Source organism: Excalfactoria chinensis, chromosome 4 (genome assembly GCF_039878825.1).
Source record: "Excalfactoria chinensis isolate bCotChi1 chromosome 4, bCotChi1.hap2, whole genome shotgun sequence".
NCBI classification, from domain to species: domain Eukaryota; kingdom Metazoa; phylum Chordata; class Aves; order Galliformes; family Phasianidae; genus Excalfactoria; species Excalfactoria chinensis.
In genome coordinates this window covers 34,097,184-34,109,355 of record NC_092828.1, presented here as the reverse complement: position 1 = coordinate 34,109,355, position 12,172 = coordinate 34,097,184, and positions in this window count along the sequence as shown.

The window sequence follows — 12,172 nt, the reverse complement described above, 5'->3', positions numbered from 1 at the left end:
CATTATATAATAAGATGAATATGCATTCAAATCACTGTTACATACCATTTCCAGAGACAGAGTTTCTCCATTCATTTGTGGACGTAGCCTGTTTATTTATTTATTTATTTTGTCCGGATCTGACTGAAGTCTAATTAAAATAAAAGATGTAACTCCAGTACTCCAGTAGTTGGTAAAATATGTTGATCTACCAGTTCCTGTCAAAATGAATCAAAATACTTAAAAAAAAAAAAAAAAAAAAAGAAAAGAAAAGATTGGAGACAAAATGACGTGAGCAAATCTCAGCTAGCAGGAAATTTTGGAACTTTGTGGTTCAGAAATGTCTGTGCAGCAGCACTTTATTATTGCTGGCAATGTTGGTGTAGCTCAGAGCTGGGAACCCCTATTTGTACAGATATTCTCTGAATTTTGTATTCTGAAATTCTTTCAGAAAAACAACCTTGTTAACACAGCATTTAAGTCTACATTCAATGTCGCTTAAATCTCAGTGGGACTTACGATTAAATGCTATCCTTATGAGAAATCTTCTTGAGGAAGTCACTTTCTGGAACACAGCCTATAAATGCTCTAAAAAGCAGCAAAGCATCTTTGTCTTCCTGTTTCAAAACCTTCAGATCAATTATAAAAATACCCATTTTTAAAAGTTCCTCAGCATGAGCTATTTGTCTGTCATGCATATGGCTGTCAGCCTCATTTTCAGCTGGCAATGGGAAAACCAACATGCCGAAGCAGCTACCTTTGTCATAAATTTAGCTTGACAGCTTCTCTGCTGAGCTTTCAATTAGGATCTTAAAAAAATTAAAAGGAATGAAAGTGTCAGTGCAAATGTGTTGAGCAAAGACTGTTTTATGGGAGACCTATATATGCTGCTTTTTGTTCAGACTCCATGATGATCTTGAACCTGCAGTGCCAAATGTTGAATAGAAGGCATTGTGCAATACTTAAAAAACAAATAAACTAACAAAAAGGGACAGATCTCAGTATAGCCAGAAAAACCCCACCTTCCAGTTAGTATTGCAGGGCCTGATTTTGTTGTTGTAGCAGACACATATATTGGATACCATGCAGAGCCAGCAGCTTGCTGGGATTTCCTGCTGAGCTGAGGGATGCAGGCAGTGGAGTGGATCTGTGATGCCACTTAAATTGATCAGATCTCTTTCACTTAGTGATCTGTACATATGATGGAGGAACTTTCAAGTAAAACCTGTTTCAGTTGTTGGTTGCTGAAAGCTTTTATTATGAAGCAAGGAGAGCCTTTGTGTCTAAGAAGTGTTGAAAACCTCAGCTGTGACAGAAGGCACAGAAAGCCCCAAGTGTAAGGTGCTCGGCAGTGCTGGCAGGACCGTTTGGTCAGCTTATCAAATCTGCAGTCCTTGGCAGCTCCCTTCTACAGCTGCCTCCCAGGAAACCCTCTCTGGCTTTCAATCAGAAGCAATCGTGTCTGACCTTGTGTCAGGATTGCCACTGCAGCCTGCATCTATCTTGGTAAATTTTGTCATTCAGGCCCTGGAACTGTGGATTTTCTTGAGAGGTGTGGAGAGAAAGATAATAATTAAATTTCCAACAGTTTACCACAAAATGGTAAAAATAACCTTGAAACAGCTATTAAATGTAAATTGGTTCGATGCTTTCTGCCTGGATCTTCAGACAGCCTTAAACAGTGCAGTTGGAAGGTGTGAACAGACATGCAAAAGCCCCTACGTCTGTCGGAATGAAGGGCCAGGTTTTGAAATCACGTAGACTTTAGATTCATCACTGAAAAGTGAAGTTGGAAAACTGACAAAAATCTTTGGGTAGATACAAGAGGTGAATGCACTAAGGACACCAAACAGCACCCCAGCACAAACACCCCGCACGTACTCTTCGGATATGTATCACTCCAGCATTCCTTCCTCACTTTGTCTTTTTCACATCTGTTGAATCTGTGACAGCGTAACCAGCTATGTGCTAAATTTGTTAAAAATACTTTTTTAAAATTATTATTATTATTATTAGCTATTAATTATAGGTGGGCAAGAGTGCAATTATAGAAATGGACAAAGTTCAAAAGTTCGTTGGAATTTCTCTGCACTGCAATTATCCTGTAGTCTTAGTTTGAATTACATGATGATGGTCTTGCAGAAGCAGTTAAAGGGGGCCTGGGGAAGGGATGAACTGATAGTAACTTACCATCAGCAGATCCTTATGATGGGTGCTTTTGTGATAGAGAAAGTTATTGTGGCAAAGTATTTATAAGCTCTCCATTACTATACACGTGTAACTTTTGCTTCACCCAACTATTGCGGCCGTGCCTTTCCTTCCTCATTAACTTCAGCCTTGAGCCATTTGAGAGTGCCTTGAAAAGCTCTCTTGAGTTGCTCTCTGGAACAGACAAAGCCAATTACAAGCTCTGTTCAACAGCTTTGACACCCTCATATTAAGCTTCCATGTGCCTGAAGGGAGGACAGGGTGCTCTGTAAGCATTTCCCACCATTATTCCTGAGTGAGTTTGGCACATTGCAGGGTAAAACAGCCCTTCCATGAGCAATGTGTCAGCACTCAAAGAGACAACCTCACAAAATCTCTCACTTGGCACAATAGAAACATATTTCATAATTTCAGAAAGTGCTCTTACCTACCTTAGTGTTAACAAGTCGGTCCCTCTTTTCTTCATCAGTATTGATTTGCTTCTCATTACAAATAAATAAATAAAGGACTGTGCCTATCTGCAGGTAATTCCTCCCCTCCGTGTTTGACAAGATGAAAGCTTACAGCTAGGCTGTATGATTTCCCTAATAATACTCTATTTGCTTTCTCACTGCTGGTATTCTGTGATCTATAAAGGAAAAATAATGCCTGAGAAAACTGATTGATGCAGCGTGAAGTTCACTAAACAGTGCTTTGTTAAATCATGCATAAATATCTACTGTGCATCTATCTGAAAGATGAACGTGACATAGTATGATAATGCTCCTATCAGATTGCCGTTTTGGATTGAGTTAACTTGTGTTAAAGTTTTCCTGCTGTTCCACACCTCATCTTCAGCTGTTCATCACCCCTTCCCTGAAATCACCAGCCTCTCAGATCTGTCAGCATAACTGTTCATGTAGTTTCGCCATAAGCCAGTTCTGCTAAAATGAGCTGTGTTAGATAACCCCTACTATTAGAAGTGTTTTAACTGTTGGATGCATTTAGACAGAACTGGGTTAGAAGCAATTACACATGCCATTAGTTGACAGTTTGGAGAAGTCTGCAACCTCCAGTAGAGATGAAATGGGCAGTGGGATCAGCAGAAAGAAGAACATTAACCTCTTAATGTGGCACAATTTCTGCCCAAGTAGCCTTATTTAGCATGAAGGACCCCACGCTGGCAGTTGCATTCATTAATACTGAGGAAGTAATGTAATTATTATACCTTAAAAACTAACAGACAGGGTTGCTTTCTGCCTATTATTTGAAAGTGGCAGAATCAGACTTACAGTTAACCTCAAACTTTTCTGTTATGTTAGGAAAACAGTCTTTTATTAACAAGGGACCCTGTCTGATTCTGGAGAAGTCAATTGCTAAAACTGCAGCAGGTTACCTTCCTGCTCATTAAAGAAAATATATGTCAGGAGTGTTCTACTAAACACTAAAAGTATAGGAGCCAAACAGCTAAGATGAGTTGAGTCACAGGAGGTTACAGTACATTATTTCCCTGAAACTTCTCTTGAGTGTGTGAGTGATAACAAGATTGGAAGAGCTGTCACAAGAGTTGTTATAAGTTTTCCCCATCCCTAATAAGCTATTTGTATGTCAACTAAAAAAGTGTCCGTATTTTTATGTATGACATTATTTTCAAATGTTCAAAATGGGAATCGATTTTGGTGTTGGCTCATAGAAAAAGAAAAAAATTAAATTCACAGAGACTTTGAAGACCAGATATAAATGAATGAAGGGGCGACTTTTAAGAAATTATAGATGTTTTAATCTATAGTAGTCATATAGTATGCTACCTAATCAGTAGTTAGTGCACTGGAGTATTAATGTAGCCTAAGGACAGATTACAGATGCAATTAATCAAACAAAAGTCTACATTTACTTTAAAAATAAACCTGATTTTGAATTATATGTTCACTTTTAACATGATGAAGTTTTAATGAACAGTTACATGAAGGTGAATATTTTTCTTAATAATATTATTTTCTCTTTTTAATTTTCTCAGATTATCTTTGTCAAGCCATGACAGAACTATCCAGGGTTCAGCACAGATGGGAGTAGCTTCCCCTTTCCTGGCTGAGGCAGGAGCTGCAAAAGGTGAGATGGCAACAAACATGGGAGGGGAATGAAGCATTGCTGTCACATGGGAAACTCATGCAGCCTAAAAATAGATATAAAACTGAAAACTAAATCATTAGGTGCAGGCACTTGGAACTGTATTAGCATTTCTATGTTTACTTAGATTCTCATGTAATTAGTTTAGTTGCTGTAAACTACTCTCAAGGGAATAAATTACAGAAGAAAAAAAAAGTCCCTTCATAAAGACTGCATCTAGAGATGTAAAAGAGCTGATCTTAAAAGAACAGCATTAATCCAGAAGAAATGGTACACCATCATGTAAAAGATAATCATATTTTTCTACACTAGAAGAATAATAATTCCAAAACAGAAAAACAAACAAACAAACAAACAAACAAACAAGTTGAACCCCAAAAGCTTTCTTCTGACACATTAAGCAGCATTGAAGGTTGGAGAGGTTAGGGCATTTTTTTTGCATCCATAGGTTGTTAAGTGGCATGTGAAACTCAGACAAAGATACTGCCTTCACATCACAGTTTCTACTAAACAATGTAGCCCCACATATGTGCCGTGGACAATATGCACTGTCCTGCATGTGCCCTGATTAACTGTAGTGTAATTTTGAGCATTATTTAGGGTCTATTATAGCAGGGTAAGAACAATGAGTGACCAGATTGTGCATTTCTAGCTGATAATTCTTCCTTGAAGAGTGACCAAAAAAAATGTTCTAAAAGTTATGCCCCCCGCCCATTTTAACAAAGGGAATTAAAATCAAACCTACTTGCTGAACAGAGAATATGACCACATTTTTAAGATCTAGTGGTGAGAGAAGTATTTCAGTGTGCGTATGAGTAAATATATATGCTTTGGTAGGTTCAAGAGCTATTTCTTGGACTGACAGTAGTGTAATTTGTAGTCAAAGGAGTTAAATCGAGTTGGCAACTGGTCACAAGCAGTGTCCCCCAGGGCTAAGTACTGGGGCTGTTTCTATTTAACATCTTTATTAATGATCTTGATGAGGGGATTGAGTGCACCCTCAGTAAGTCTGCAGATGACACCAAATTGAGAGGGAGAGTTGATCTGCCTGAGGGGAGAAGGGTACTACAGAGGGCACTGTATAGACTGGATCAGTGGGCCAAGGTTAACTGTGCATGAGTTTCAGTAGGGCCAAGTGTCGGGTCCTGCATTTTGGTCACAGAAACCCCAGACAACTCTACAGGCTTGGGGAAGAGTGGCTGGAAAGCTGTCTGATGGAAAGAGACCTTGGTGTGCTGATGGACAGTTGGCTGAATATGATACAGCAGTGTGCCCAGGTGGCCAAGCAAGCTAATGGCATCCTGGCTTGTATCAGGAATGGTGTGGTGAGCAGGACTAGGGAAGCAATCCTGCCCCTGTACTAGTCACTGGTGAGGCCTCACCTCAAGTACTGTGTTCAGTTTTGGGCACCTCAGTACAGAAAGGACATTGAGGTGCTGGAGTTGGTCCAATGAAGGTCAAGAAGGCTTGTGAAGGGCTTGGAGAATGTGCCCTATGAGGAGAGACTGAAGGAATCATTCTGTGATTCTGTGAACTGTGGATGTTTAGTCTGGGGAAAAGGAAGCTGAGGGGAGTCCTTATTGCTCTCTCCCAGTATCTGAAAGATGCTTACAGAGAGAGTGGGATTGGTCTCTTCTCAAAGGTGACGGGGTGAGTGGAAGTGGCCTCAAGTTGTGCCAGGGTAAGTTTAGGTAAAAGTTTAGGAAAAACTTATTTACAGAAATGGTTGTTAAGCACTGGAATAGGCTCCCCAGGGAGGTGGTTGAGTCACCATCCCTGGATGTGTTTAAAAACCATTTGGATGTGGTGCTTAGGGACATGATTTAGTGGAGTGTTGTTAGTTAGGGTAGTATGGTCAGGTTGTGGTTGGACTCAGTGATCTTTAAGATCTTTTCCAACCTGAGTAATTCTATGATTCTATGACACAAGGAAGGAAAAGCAGTCCTGCTGGTAGCAGGGTTGAGTTTGTATGTAATTCTGTGTAAAACATTTTGTGCATGTGATGGAGCTCTGTGAACAGATGTCTTTTTATAAACCTAAATAAGTACTGAACCTATGAACACCTGGGATGGCCAGTAGATGAGTGGTCATCTGTTTGAGCCTTCAGTTGCAAGGTCCACTATAGTTAGTTGTCTGATTGCTTTTCCAACATTGCAGCTAACAGATTTGCAAATGTAATTAATTATACTTTTAAAAAAAAAATACAATAACCAGTTTCAATTGTTTGTCCTTTTTTCTTCATTTCTGGAAGGTCAAACTATGATGCTACTGAACTGCTATCTGCTTTATATTATTTTGACTGCATTATGACTCAATTCTGGTAATGATGTAGAAAGACATATGAAACCTAATTATTTCTCAGGCTAAGTAAGGAAACACAGAAAATCAATTGCAACTAAATTAACTGTTGTGGCCAGTGGTGGGCAGGACAGGAATACCTGGAGTGCATGGCTGGTAAGAAAGCTAGCCATGATTTTTATAGTGCTATTGACATTCATTAGCAGGTTTGTAATTCTGTAGAGGGTTCTTAACCTTACTACCTAAATGCATTACTTGGCAAACTTCTGGTAGTGGGTAAAATTGTAATTTTCACTTCTGAGAGAATTCTGGGACTACAAAGTGCTTGGAGACCAGCTTTGCAGATGTGTCATTCTACACCACACATGGTAGGTGGCAGTGGCTGCAGTGCCTGTGAGAGAAGGCCATTACAGATTGTCTGGTGGTCAGGTATCCACTCTTGTGTTTCTGAAGCCATGGCTGCTCAAGGTTCTGGCTGCACTCTTCTGGAATCTTCCATTCCCAGTTGCATTTAAATCTATATTTGTGCTCAGGTACTGGTGACTTATTGGAATGGGCTTCAAAGGGAGGTGGTAGAGTCACGTCCTTGATTGTCTTCAAGAAATGTGTACATGTTGCACTGAGCGACATAGCTAATGGTATGAAGAGGACAAGTTTATGGTTGGACTACTTGATCTTAGTGGTCTTTACAACTTCAATGATTTTATGATTCTATGATTCCAGGATCCGTCTATATATGCCCTTTCCTGCTTCTTGTCTTTCTGTCGGTGACCCATGGAACTGTCACAAATCCCAGCTTTCCCTTCCTTTTCACAGGATATATCAGGATATATTGTCCTATGGACAGCACTTCTAACTTCATTAGGACAGAGAAGAGAGGCTGGGAAGGCCACTATGATGTTATTCAGGATACAGCATCAAATAAGAGCTAAATAAAAGGGGAAAAAAAAAAAAAAAAAAAAAAAAAGCACATAGAATCAGGCAATGATTAAGGTTGGAAAGACCACTAAGATCATCTAATTCAATCAGCACCCCCATCAAATCCCTGTTTCTCAGAATTTGTTTTTGTTTTTAAAGCGACATTTGGGATGTAGCCACTGGAAAGTTTGAGTAAAAAAGAAGACTGAGGGAGAGCCATCAGAATAGTTAATAATTATTTACAGCTGCTGAATGGATTCCAGGTTAAATGGTGGGGAACAGATACATCCATGACTGTGAGGTGAAATATGCCTTCACCAAACCTTCTGGCAGTAAGTAGTTGTTGTGTTCTCTGTGGAAGATTAAAAGCTCACAGTATTCTGGGAATAGGACTACTAAGGTTGCAAGCTGAAGATCTTAAGACATTAGATCAGATAATGATCTCTACTTTAATCTAATACATAAATGCTTTATTGTGGTCCAACTCAAATTTTGGATTCAAAATAAGTATCAAATAAATCAAACTCAGACATACTGAGCAAAAGAAATAAGAAACTTAATCCAAAAGCCTTTTTGAATAGATAGCTGGAGTTTCATAGGGCATCTCTGCCACAGCTCTTTGTGACAAAAAAGGTAGTTCAAGCCCAGAAAGTGACAGAAGCCTTTCAGAATCCACAGGGATCCACGCCACAGCCAATGCTCTTTTTGCAGGAGAGGAAAAATAACTGCTCAGAAATAAAACTGACAGGACCAACTCACTGAAGTATTAGAAATGAGAACTGTGACATTGCTCAGTTATTCTCCTAGACCTCTCAAAAATAAGAAAAGTTCAAATGTTGTATTGCCAGTTCATTGTTCATTAATTCTGTAACTTTAGTGATGCATTAAGGGTAAAGAGTGGTATTTTGCAAGATGTAGCAGACTACCAGAGTATCAGCACTCAAAGATTCAGGGTTGTTTTTTTTGTTTGTTTGTTTTGTTTTGTTTTTTTGTTTTTGTAGTTATAAAATATTATATCTGTATAAAATATTAATTTACCTAATTATCCCACTTTGAGAAGGAAACTGCTCATTTAACTTTGTTTGCTAGTCTGAATCTTATATAGTTGCAACTACTAGTGTAAACAGTGTAATAAGGAAGTTTGTTTTCAAAAACTATCAAAGAAAATGGAAAAAAAAACAACCTGTGAACATGCAAGTCAGCATACAAAGAAAATGGGCAGGCTGAAAATACAGCAAAATAAAATATATTTGAGCAATAGTACAGGCTCGCTGGCTGTGTTAGGGTAAAAGATCATTGGTGGTAGGAACAGGATAGTTTGAGAAGAGCTACAGGAATTCTGCAGTAGACAGTTACAAATTCCTCTTTCAGCAGGATGAATTTCTTGTTCCTTAGAGGCTCCAAATCTGTAATGTGAGATTTTATATTCTTTTAGAAACTATTTAATGATAGTTGAGTTGACTCTGAAGGCTGTTATTATCTACAGATATATCCCATTCACCCTTGGAGCCTACTAAAGCATTAGCTTCAACTGCCTTAAGGATTGAAAGGGAAAGGAGAAATTGTAAGTACGTAAGATGGATCATGGTACTTACCTAACTCACAGCAACATTCACAAATAACATTTCATTAGAGAAAATATAACTAGGTCTCAGATCCCCCCAAAAAACAACCAAACAAGAAAATAAATGAATTAATAATCACACCCCTGCAATGATTTCTATAGAATTTACATCAGAAATAAAAATTTAACCACACAGTGATGTAGCTGAAGAAAGATACTGACTTAACAAACTCTGAAACAACCCCTGGTGTCGGGTGCCAGAGGAGATGCCCAGTAGTGGCTGGAAGGATGTGCTGCTGGCAGTGAGTAACACCACCACAGGGCTGTGGCCCTGACAGGACTGGGACCCAAGATTCAGGAAAGCAGTTTGACTCCAGGCAGAGCTGGCATCTACCTCCTGTCCCTGGTGGAGGCAGAAACCAGTCAGAATAAGAGATGATCCCTGAACGTTTCCTCTGATTACCTGAACCTATGAGGATAATAATCACTATTAGGTGGTAGTAATGCAGCAACACTGCAGTTAGCAGCTGTGGTTCCCGTAGGTGAAATACTGAGTGAATGCTCTACAGGAATTTCTGCCCTTGATTACTTCAAGCTGTTTACATAGAGATAGATGTGAAATCAAAGGAAAGAAGTTGATTCTGTGCTGAACTTTTTACCTGCAGCCATTTGGTGATGATAGCTCATACTCATTACTCAGGGTAAAACTTGTATAGCTTCATTTCTATCATTATAAAGAAATACTGCTTTGCTTCAGATCTGAAACATGGCATAGGCTTATCTTCTTTCTGACAAGTTTTCCCCTGAGTGTAACTGCTTCCTTATGCCATCCACCACTGAGCTACCTGTATCCTTTTCTCCCCCCTTTTTTTCTTTTATTTTCTAGTTTATTTAATGTGTTCACATGCATTATCATAAATGACCCATCCAGTGTATTTGTATCAGCTTCTTCAGTTTGTAAGCTTATTTTCATGCCAATTTAAAGTATTGTGCAACAGCACATAATGTTAAAATAGGGTAGGCAATTTTCAGGGAATTAGTCTGTTCCTATAATAGAACAAATCTGAAAAAAAATTGAATAAATAGAATGAAACTTTGTTCTTTAGTCCCATTTCCAACCACCAGATATCAAAGTGCTCTTTTCTGTGTTTGCTTTCAGCACTGACTCTCCAGGCAGCCTTATTTCTGTCTCTGAGATGGGGAAGCCAAAAGAGTGGAGAGGGGAATTTTCTGAAGCCATTGAAAAAGGTCTGCCAAAACTCAGTGTCACATTTACTGAGTTTAATGATAAAGGCTGTCAGGGGAGTGGCAAGGGGAGCAGAGGGATGGGAGAAGTTCATGGATGTAGGATGTAGGCATGTGTGTGACTGACAGACTCAGTTCTATAACCCGATTCCTGGGAAGAAACATTTTATATATCTAAAGCTTGTTCCAAAGAGTTCCAAAACTCTAATTAGAGCTGTAGAAAACTTATTTTATTTTATATTTTATCTCTATGCTGTTGCAGAGGCTTAAGTAGAGAATATGGAGACATTTGTGGAAGCATGAAAGAATGCAGTCATGTTCTTATTTTAAGCATTTGTTACTTTGAAGATGTAGTTTTTACATTGTGTTCACCTAACACAATTCACAGTGGACAGACATTTTGCCTGTACTATAATTGCTTCTGAAAAGTCAGATATCTTGGGCTGTTTTGCATCATTTTTATTTTATAATTAATCATTAACTGTTGCCCTTTATAAAATAAAAATCAGGCACAGCAGCTGAGCTATTTGCCTTTGAAAAGCTGTTATTATGCACACAGCATGCCTTTCTTCTTGTCACTAATAATATTACAAAGATGTAAGGAAGGAAAATGCTGCAGTGACATAGTGTCATGTCCAGTACAAATGAAAGTGCCATAAACATTTGAAAAACATACAAGTAGAAAGGGCTTCATTGACAAATGCTTCCACTGGGCCATTACAAATGATGATTCTGGATGTGCAGTTTGTATACATGGATAGAGGCTTTGGAAATGTTTCTATAATACTGTCAAGCCATGTTCTGAATTTGTTTCACATTTGTCGTATTTTTGTTCCTCAAAGAGAAGTAGAGGAAGAAGTCATTGGTGGATAAATTTTTGCAGCAAGACCTGAGCCCCTGAGCATCTGACCTAGTAAATAGGTTAAACATTACCACCCATAATGTTCATAAGAGCTGAAATAAGTTCTGTCTCAATTAACTATTCTGACAACGTAAGAAATACTAGTATTTAAAATGCACAGGAGAGGCACTAGTCTGAAAATCATACAATCTTTTGGAAATTGGACATAGAGCAGAAAAAATGATACAGAGAGATCACTGGATTTGGAAGCCTACACAAAGAGATATTTGAATGGGATGCTGAAGGCAAGGTACTGTGTGAGTTCTTAGGACTTGCTCCTTCCCTAAAGTCTTTTTTTCTGCTGTTCTCAAACTGATGAGATATGGACACCTACCACATTTTAGCTCTCTTCTGTCATGAATGCCAGGCAGATATGATCTCTCTCCGGTATCCTCCCTCTCCCCCAGGAGGCCCCTCTGCTCTCTTTGTCTTTGCCTGCTGGTGGTTCTGGGGAAGCAGCAAAGCTGCCCTCACCCCTGGAGGTATATGAAAAGGAGCTGAGGAATCACAAAGAGCTGGATTTGGGGTTCTTACTTTGCTGTATGTTGGCAGCATATCTGTCTCCTCCTTGCTCGTCTGAACCTTAGTGCTGATAACTTGCTTTTCTCAGTCATTTCTTTTAGATAAAGGTGGTACACAAATGAGCATTTGTGACCAGCAGAACAGCAGAGGGAACTCAAATACTTTGTTATTAATAGTCCATCTGCATGTACACATGCAAAATCCAAAAATCTGTTTAATTTTAAAATAACCTATGTCTGTGTCTTTGACTGCTTTTTATATTGTTAAATAAGATCAAAGTGTGATTGATAATCTGCAGATCCAGATCTAGGCTTCTAAACTATCCAACTACATCTGCAATCTTGTCATAAGAACACCCTGTCATCAAATGCCACCTCTTTTTAAGATATGCTCACATATCTCTAAAGCTCTCATGGTAATTAAATGACTTT